The 9,821-nt window shown below is 49.1% G+C and overlaps 1 non-coding gene across 1 annotated transcript; it reads left to right on the top strand.

Moving 5' to 3' along the window:
• Nucleotides 1-9,127: 9,127 nt before the first annotated feature.
• On the top strand, nt 9,128-9,211 carry trnal-uaa (transfer RNA leucine (anticodon UAA)). The gene has a single exon. It is a non-coding gene; the product is annotated as a tRNA-Leu (tRNA).
• The last annotated feature ends 610 nt before the right edge of the window (nt 9,212-9,821 follow it).

Genomic DNA, 9,821 nt, shown 5'->3' with positions numbered 1-9,821 from the left:
GCAGAGGGTCAGCAGCAGGTAAATGGGGTCAGAGAGAGTGGGAAGACGATCAGCAGCAGGTAAATGGGGTCAGTGTGAGGGGGAAGAGGGTCAGCAGCAGATAAATGGGGTCAGAGAGAGGGGGAAGAGGGTCAGCAGCAGGTAAATGTGGTCAGAGAGAGGGGAATCTCCATAGGGCTGTGGATGACTATCTTCATGACTGAGATCGATAGATATCTGCGCACCAACTGAATCAAGGGATATGAAGATCGGGCGGGAAACTGAAGTTGTGGTGGAAGTTCAGCCATGATCTTACTGATTGGTGGAGCAGCCTCGAGGGTTTCTATGGCCTACTCCTGCTCCTTTTTCCTATGTTATTATGAAACGCAGCAGCCAATTTGTGCACAGCAAGCTCCCACAAACGGCAATGTGACAATGACCAGATAATCTGTTGTTTTGAGTTGATTGAGGGATAAATATTGACCAGGACACCGGGTAATTTCCCTGCTCTTTATCGAAGTAGTGCCGTATGTGATCTTTTACGCCCACCTGAGAGGGCAGACGGGGCTTGGTTTTAACGTCTCAGCTAAAACACGGCAACTCCGACAGTGCAGCACTCCATCAGTGCGGCACTGCAGTGCCCAGGTCTCTGACCCAATATCTTTCTGATTCAGGGTGTCACCAACTGAGCCAGGGCTGACACACGGCCTCCCTGAAGGACCACTTCATTGTATCGAAACGGGGCTGGAGCTTCCCGGATTGTTGGAACCGACAGGTTGCAGGAGTCCTGTTGAGCGAAAGAATCTCTCTGAGAAGAGCGGGAAGCCAATCGGGGAAATTAAAGGAAGTGGTGAATCAGTGACCTGCCAGACACCCAATCCGTGAATGATGGATTGAACCAAATATAGGAAAGAAGGAACTCTACGGGGACCTGTTCGCTAATTCTTCAACATCGTAAAACCATCCCAAGCAATTCTCCCGGTGTCCTGGCCGGTATTTCCACCTTACATTAATTTCACGGAAACTTTGACTTTAAATCAGACAATAGTCAGAAGATGGCAGCGTGAATCTACATTGCAGCTGAATGTATTGTCATGTATTGTGTTTAAAGTTACCTCACACTATTTATAAAATGGGGCGCACAGTTAAGATGAAGAGGGGCCGGCGAACTGTGGTTTCCACTGCGGCTGCTGCTCAACAATAATTGCCCTCAGTGTGTACAGTGAGCAGAAGGAATTGCTGCTGTTTCTTCACATTTCCCACTGCACTCATTGTCATTCTGCTTTAACAGAACCAGCTTGGATCTCCAGATATATTTAAACAATAAACCTCGGGGCTGATAGAATAATAATACAATAATATGAACATCATGTGCTTTCAATGGAGAAGTGTTTTCCACCTGCCGTGAGCATCGAGCTTGGTGAAGACAGCGTTGGGTGAATCTGCTAAACTGAGTGGTGATGGGAAGTTGGTGAGAGTGGGACTTCGGTGCAGAGGGGGAAGGAAATGCTCGGTAATTTAAATCAAGGAAGAACAGTAAATACACAAAATAGTGTAACTAATTAGATCTAGGAATAAAATTAACTAGGTTCAGGATAGCAACATTAAAGGAATCTGAACTGCATTGAATAAAAATCGGATGTACGTCATTAATTAAATAATAAGTAGGAGTAAGGAGTGCTAAATTAATATATATAGAATAATAGAATAGAATCATAGAAGTTTACAGCACCGAAGGGGCCATTCGGCCCATCGTGCCAGTGCCTGTTCTTTGAAAGAGCGGTAAAATTTGAAGCCAGACCCCAGCGTTTTACTCTTAATCCTGGAAATCAGTTCCCTACAAATACAGGTCCAATTTTAATCAAGATCAAGGGGCAGCTGAGACCCGATGCCTGCAATTCTTGTGGCATTTAGCAGCTGCAGAAAGTTTCCTGTTTCCTGGACAACCACGTGTGCAGGAAGAGCCCCCAGTTTCTCGAGCTCAGGGTTTCTGAGACTGAGGAGCGGCGGGAGTCACTGCTGGGCATTCGGGTGATGGCAATTCCCCCGCAGAAAAAGTTGCAGGAGGTGGTAACCACGCAGCTACAGAGAGTTCAGGTGGGGAGTAAGTGGGTGGCCAGCCGGCAGGTGAGGAAGAGGCAGGCCGTGCAGGAATCCCCCGCGAATCTGGCCCTCTCAACCCGGTTTTCCGTGCTGATACCAGTGACGGTGATGACACCCTGGGGGAGTGCATCCTAGAGCAAAGAGCTTGGTGAAGGGAGAGATGGGTGAATCTGCTAAACGGCTTCGTGGGGCAAATGGCTGCACAGGGGGCGCAGCAATGCGAGCACATTCAGTAGTGCTTGGGGATTCGACATTCAGCGGGGAGAGACAGGCGTTACAGCATCAGTCGTCGTGATTCTCGCAGAGTATGTTGCCTCCCTGATGCCAGGGTGATGGACATCATTGATAGGGTGCATAACATTTTGCGAAGGGCAGATGAACAGCCAGCAGCCATGATCATTGTTGGAACCAATGACAGAGATAGGAAACGGGCTGTGTTCCTACAGGCACATTTTCCAGAGCAAGTTAAATTGCAGGACCAAAAATGGCAGTAATCCCTGGATTACTCCCAGTGTCATGTCCTGGAGCATATAGGAGAAGTAAGATAAGACATGTTGATGTGTGGCTGGAGAACTGGTGCAGATGGGAGTTGTAAGACAGTCTGATTGTCTGATAGTTTATAGAGTTCAGACTCGTGGAACAGACAACACAAAACCCAATGAATCTGTGAAATTTCTTTTAATTAAAAATCCACAAGAGGTTACAAGTAAAATTAGCAGAATACAAACAGTACTCAATTCATGTACTTATCACAAGCAAGGATCAAAAATCATTTACTTTAAGCTCAGGTGATTAAAAGCAAACCCACATGCATACAACACCTGGTTGGGTATTGGAGCCGTGGGGCAGTGGGTGAATGGGTGGGAATTGGAGTTGGGGGTGCGTGGGTGAATGGTTGGGTATTGGAGCCGGGGGGGGGCAGTGGGTGAATGGTTGGGTATTGGAGCCGGGGGGCAGTGGGTGAATGATTGGGTATTGGAGCCGGGGGGCAGTGGGTGAATGGTTGTGTATTGGAACCGGGGGGGGGCAGTGGGTGAATGGTTGGGTATTGGAGCCGGGGGGGGGGCAGTGGGTGAATGGTTGGGTATTGGAGCCGGGGGACAGTGGGTGAATGGTTGGGTATTGGAGCCGGGGGGGGCAGTGGGTGAATGGTTGGGTATTGGAGCCGGGGGGCAGTGGGTGAATGGTTGTGTATTGGAGCCGGGGGGGGCAGTGGGTGAATGGTTGGGTATTGGAGCCGGGGGGCAGTGGGTGAATGGTTGGGTATTGGAGCCGGGGGACAGTGGGTGAATGGTTGGGTATTGGAGCCGGGGGGGGCAGTGGGTGAATGGTTGGGTATTGGAGCCGGGGGACAGTGGGTGAATGGTTGGGTATTGGAGCCGGGGGGCAGTGGGTGAATGGTTGGGTATTGGAGCCGGGGGGCAGTGGGTGAATGGTTGTGTATTGGAACCGGGGGTCCCTGGGTGAATGGTTGGGTTTTGGAGACGAGGGGGCAGTGGGTGAATGGTTGGGTATTGTGGTCGCGGGTCCTTGGGTGAATGGTTGGGTATTGGAGACGGGGGGCAGTGGGTGAATGGTTGGGTATTGGAGCCGGGGGGCAGTGGGTGAATGGTTGGGTGTTGGAGCCGGGGGGCAGTGGGTGAATGGTTGGGTATTGTGGTCGCGGGTCCTTGGGTGAATGGTTGGGTATTGGAGACGGGGGGCAGTGGGTGAATGGTTGGGTATTGGAGCCGGGGGGCAGTGGGTGAATGTTTGGGTATTGGAGCCGGCAGTCCATGGGTGAATGGTTGGGTATTGGAGCCGGGGGGCAGTGGGTGAATGTTTGGGTATTGGAGCCGGCAGTCCATGGGTGAATGGTTGGGTATTGGAGCCGGGGGGCAGTGGGTGAATGTTTGGGTATTGGAGCCGGCAGTCCATGGGTGAATGGTTGGGTATTGGTGTCGGGGGTCATGATTGCATATTGGAGCCGAGGGGGCAATGGGTGTATGTCTGGGTACTGGAGCTGCGGGGGCAGTGGGCGAATGGTTGGGTACTGGAGCCAGGGGGCAGTGGGTGAATGGCTGGGTACTGGAGCTGAGGGGGCAGTGGGTGAATGTTTGGGTACTGGAGCCGGGGGGCAGTGGGTGAATGGTTGTGTACTGGAGCCGGGGAGCAGTGGGTGAATGGTTGGGTATTGGCACCGGGGGGCAGTGGTTGAATGCTTGGGTACTGGAACTGGGGGTGCAAGGGTGGTGCAGTGGGTGAATATTTGAGTATTGGAGCCGAGGGCCGGGCGTGTTGCAGTGGGGCATGGTGGAGTATTGGAGACGATGGGCAATGGTTGGGTATTGGAGCTGGGGGCAATGGTTGGGCATTGGAGCTGGGTGCAATGGTTTGGAATTGTTGCTGTGGGGGGAGCTGTGTTTGTGTATTGGATCCGGGGGGCAATGGTTGGGCATTGGAGCCGGGGACAATGGTTGGGTTTTGTAGCTGTTGGTGGAGCTGTGTTTGTGTATTGGCTCCGGGGGGCAGTGGTTGAGTATGGTAGCTGTGGTGGGAGCAGTGTGTATGTATTGCAGCCGGGGGCAATGGTTTGGTATTGGAGCTGCGGGGCGGGGGAATGCACTGGTTGTGTATTGTAGCTGTGGTGGGAGCAGTGGTTCGGTATTGGAGCCGGTGGGTAATGGTTGGGTATTGTAGCTGTGGTGGGAGCAGTGGTTGGGTACTGGAGCTAATGGGCAATGGTTGGGTATTGCAGCTGTGGTGGGATCAATGGTTGGGTATTGAAACCTGGGGGCAATGGTTGGGTATTGTAGCAGTGGTGGGAGTAGTGGTTAGGTATTGGAGGCGGGGGCAATGGTTGGGTATTGGAGCCTGGGGGCAATGGTTGGGTTCTGTAGTTGTGGTGGAAGCAGTGGTTGGGTATTGGAGCTTGGGTGCATTGGTTGGGTATTGTAGCTGTGGTGGGGGCAATGTTTGTGCATTGTAGCTGTGGTGGGAGCAGTGATTGGGTATTGGAGCTGTGCTGGGAGCAGTGGTTGGGTATTGGAGCTGAGGGGCAATGGTTGGGTATTGCAGCTGTGGTGGGAGCAATGGTTGGGTATTGGAGCCGGGGGGACAATTGTTGGGTATTGCAGCTGTGGTGGGAGCAGTGGTTGGGTATTGAGCTGGGGGGCACTGCCAGGTGCAATATGATGGACTTTGATTCCTTGGCTGGAAGTGAGGAAAAGATGCAATGGCAGCTTGAAGGAATGTTGTTAAAGGAGAACCAGATGTTCAAGGACCAGGGAGGGGAGATTAGACAGGTGTTGTTCTCAGTGACGGACCGAGTGTCCAATGAACATAAACTGCAGGTCAAAATTAGTGCACCATCCAAGAGGATGCTCAGGCTTCAATTGACGCCTCAAAGGGAGTTGCTTGTAGCATGTATGGGGTATTCCTTCTTTCCCCCAATACACCGGGGATGGGGTGATATCAAGAACAACCTAATCCCCAACTTTGTGACAAATAAACAGCTGGCAGAATGGAAGGTGTCGACGTCACGCTTTCCATTTGTGAACTCAGGAGGTTGGGCAGAGTCTGGGCTACGACTCACCCGTGCCATGCTAAACTGAAGGGTCTGGGAGGGAGCATTCCTGCCCTGACAATACAAGCGACCCAATATCCATAAAAGTATGGTCAGTAGAATCAGTTCTGATATTGGAAGAGAAATTGCATTATGAATATCAGCCATTCCCACCGTACATGGTTCAAGTAAATGAAGGAAAGACAGTGCCAGACATGGCAAAATGATCTTTAATCAAAGGATGTGTTGATATCACCTGAGGGAAGTTAATGAAACACTATGGGGGTCTTGTTTGGAATTAAGAAACTCCAAATTGCACCATGTCTGTAATATGCTGGCACCAGAGATAAACTAATACTAGTTGTGTCGCACAGGGGCGCTATTGTGTCACTACGGCCGCAGCCTCTGTGAATACAGACCCCTCACCTGCCCTGTCACCCACTCCTCTTTCTGCTTTGAACCAACCCAGGTCACCAAGATAGATCATGAGATCCTGATACCAGTGATCAAGCATAATGTTACTAACATCACAGTGCACGGTGATATGCTCTTAGACACTGACACAATATTGATTGGATTTGGATATCCACTGGACGCCCCTCCGCCACACCACGCACGTCACTAAAACTAAAATAGATTAGAGAACGAACCGTGATCACAGTAAAATACCTGCACCAACTACACCAGGAAAATGAAAACCTGCTAACAGAGCTAGAGGGAGTGGGAAGGAAATCACGGTGGGAGCAAGTCAATAACATCTTGATACACCTGTTGTTCAGAATTATTTCACAACTGTTAATTATTTTCCAATGCCGCCTACTGTTCCTGGTGATCATTGTGTACGCATTGCTTCGACAAGCCCTTACACAATTGAAGAGGAAAAACAAGGAGCCGGGTCAGCAGAGAGCTCTCCCAAGCCTGGAGTGCGGGGAAACTCAGGAATAATGATCAACCAATGAAATAAGGCCAAAGGAACCGTTGGAGCCATGCGGACATGTTTGGTGTGCTGACATCAATGTAACAGTAATCGACTGTATACTCCAAGCAAATCAACAGTAAAGACAGAAAGAAAGTTAATTGGCTCAGAGTGATTGCTCAAATTCTGGGTCTAAAGGGGGGTAATGTTAGCATGATTTAAGATGATTTATGTCAGAATGCTTTAAGATGATTCACTGGTCCAACTATCCCAGCGTCCTTTCACTTAGATTTGCATTATTATATCAACAAGGGAGATCCAAGCATATTAATAGTAACTTTCAAAAGTGAATTGAGGTGTTCCGCAAAGCAATCACCCAATCTCTGTGTGGTCTCCCCAATGTAGCGGAGTCTGCAGCAAGTACAGTTTACTAAATTGCAAGAAGAAAAGTAAATCGTTGTTGCACCTGGAAGTTGTGTTTGGGTCCCTGGACAGTGAGAAGGGAAGAGGTAAAAGGGCCGGTGTTGCATCTCCTGCGCTTGCACGGGAAGGCGTCGTGGGAAGGGGAAGGTGTGGGCGGGTGATAGATGAGTGGACCAGAGTGTCGCAGAGGGAGCGGTCTCTGCTGACTGCTGAAAGGGGACGGCAGGCGAAGATGTGTTTGGTGATGGGATCACGCTGGAGGTGGTGGAAATGGCGGAGGATGATCCGTTGAATGTGGAGGCTGGTGGGGTGAAAGGTGAGGACAAGGGAAATCCTATCGTGCTTCTGAGAGGAAGAGGAATGGGTGAGAGCAGAAGTGCGGGAAATGGAACAGTCGAGAGTCCTGTCCAACATGGTGGAGGGGAGTCCTTGGTTGAGGGAAAAGTAAAACATATCGGAAGGTGGCATCATCAGAAGAGATGCGATGGAGATGGAGAAACGGAGAAAAAGGAATAGAGCCCTTACAGGAATCAAGGTGGGAGGAAGTGTCGTCAAGTTAGCTATGGGAGCAGCTGGGCTTATTTGGTTGAAGTGAATGGATTCAAAGGAGAATTAGTTCAATGTATTTTCAATACAAGGGCAGCCAGGCGGAGGAGGGGCTGGTGGATGGTGACTGTGTTGGCCTCCGTTCAAGGAAGAAGCGGAGGGCCCTCCTGCCGTCCTGGTGGCTGATGGAATGTAGAGGGATTGGATGCCCACAGTGAAAGGGAGACGGTGAGGAACAGGAAACTGGAAAGTAACTGTTGTTTTTTTCCACAGCAGCTTTCAAATCACTGGCATTATCAATGGATTGGTATGTTGATGTGAAAAGAATTTGTTGAATTGTGTACAACTGCGCGTCGCTGTTTAAATCAGCAGGGCGGTTGAAGGATTCCTGTTAAAGATCGAGTGTACTTCAGTTCGTGTGGTTTCGAGCACTGCTGCTGGTGGATGTGATAATTCGTCCGAGAATTGTAACCATTGGAAAGGAAGTTTTAATATTTATATCTCACATTTCCAGGCAGCGTTCCTACATTTACAGCAGGCTCTCCGCCGATTGACTGAAAATAGAAACAGGAGTAGGCCATTTAACCCTTCGAGCCTGTTCCGGCATTCAGTGAGATCATGTCTGACCTGGATCTTAACTTCACCCACCTGCTTTGACTTCTAATCAATCCCTATCTTGTCTAACAGAAAACTATCGACCTGAGCTTTAAATTATTAATTACATTGGCAAAAGAACGCGAGGTGAGATGAGATTGTTTTATTACTCAGACGATGAGATTGTATTATTACTCAGGGCGTAGTTATGATCTGGAATTCACTGTCTGAACTGTTGGTGGAAGCAGATCCGATCGCTGATCCAATAGTCACTTTCAGAAGGGAATTGGATAAATACTTGATGGCGAACAATGTGCAGGGCTGTGGGGAAAGTGCGTCATTCTATGGTTCTATGATGCGACAATGCTCTCCCTCAGTGAGCTTGTGTTTTCACCGGTAAACCTCAGGTCAAGGCTTTAATTCTCGTCCGAGAAGGCAGCGACTTTCTCACCTTTAATGTGATGTTTCTCTTTTTCTCGCTCTATGATTCGCTCTATTTCTCTCTGTTTCTGTCGTTCTTACCATCTGTCAGTCTCTCTGTATGTCTCACTCAGTCTCAGTCACTTTCTGTAAGCTTTTCTCATTGGGTCTCTGTTTATCCGTCCAACTATTACTTTCTCGGTCACTCTCCCCATCGCTCCCCCACATCGTTTTACTCTGCACCTTATAATATAACCCTTTAAGCGCTGGCTCAGTTTAGAGCTTGCTGATCCTCGGTGTTTGACCTGCATTTTAACATTCTTCCTTCAAAGGTTTTCAGTGTTGACGGGAGGGTTACATGTTCTGTGGGCTAAAAGCCGAGGGGTTTCTTGTCCAGTTACGAACGGTCAGCTCAATGCGTTACTTGCCCAGCTGCTGTGCTTTTGCAGTTCAGCTTTTCACCGTCTGTAGTTTTAGAAAATGTCTTTATCCTCTCACATTTTCAGATTATGCTGACGCGTAGTCTGCTCTGCGCTGAAAACTAAACTTAGTCAGCAAGGGATTTGTCGAATTTTCAAGCACTGCGCGGGTGGGCTTCTGCCACTAGGGTGGCCGAGTGGTTAAGGCGTTGGACTTAAGATTCAATGAGCGTCTGTCTGCGTGGGTTCGAACCCCACTCCTTGGTAGATGCTAAGGCAACGAGGTTGAAAGTAAAACCTAAAGCTATTTTTGGTATGAAAACGCTTATGATCTCTGCAAGGGATGGTGCCATATTTATAATTCACCCTTCAAGACAGCGTTTCTTCATTTACAATTGGTGTACTGAACATAGGAACCGGAGGAGGCCATTCAGCCCCTTGAGCCTGTTCGCCCTTCACTGAATTCCTGTCTGAGCTTTGCCTTAACTCCATCCAGCTGCTTTGGCAACACATCAATTCAACGCATGTGTAGCAAAAACGTACCGATCTCAGATTTACATTATTAGTTGAGCTGGCATATACTGCTTTTTTGTGGGAGAGAGTTCCACACTGCTACCAACCTTCATGTGAAGAAATGTATCCTAACTTCTTTCGCGAATGGCCTGCCTCTGATTTTACGATTATGCCCCCTTGTCCTCGGCTCCCCCACCAACGGCCAAAAAAGGTTTCTCTCTATCTAACTTATCAATTCGTTTCAAAATCTTAAAACCTCAATCAAATCCCCACAACCTTCTATATTCCAGGAAATACAAGCCCAGTTTATGTAATCTCTGCTCATATTTTAACCATTGGAGCGCTGGTAACGTTCTGGTGAATG

This window comes from Somniosus microcephalus, unplaced genomic scaffold (assembly GCF_052327205.1).
Source record: "Somniosus microcephalus isolate GS21.2 unplaced genomic scaffold, FLI_Smic_1.0 unresolved_chr1, whole genome shotgun sequence".
NCBI lineage: Eukaryota > Metazoa > Chordata > Chondrichthyes > Squaliformes > Somniosidae > Somniosus > Somniosus microcephalus.
This window is presented reverse-complemented; position numbering and strand designations above follow the sequence as displayed.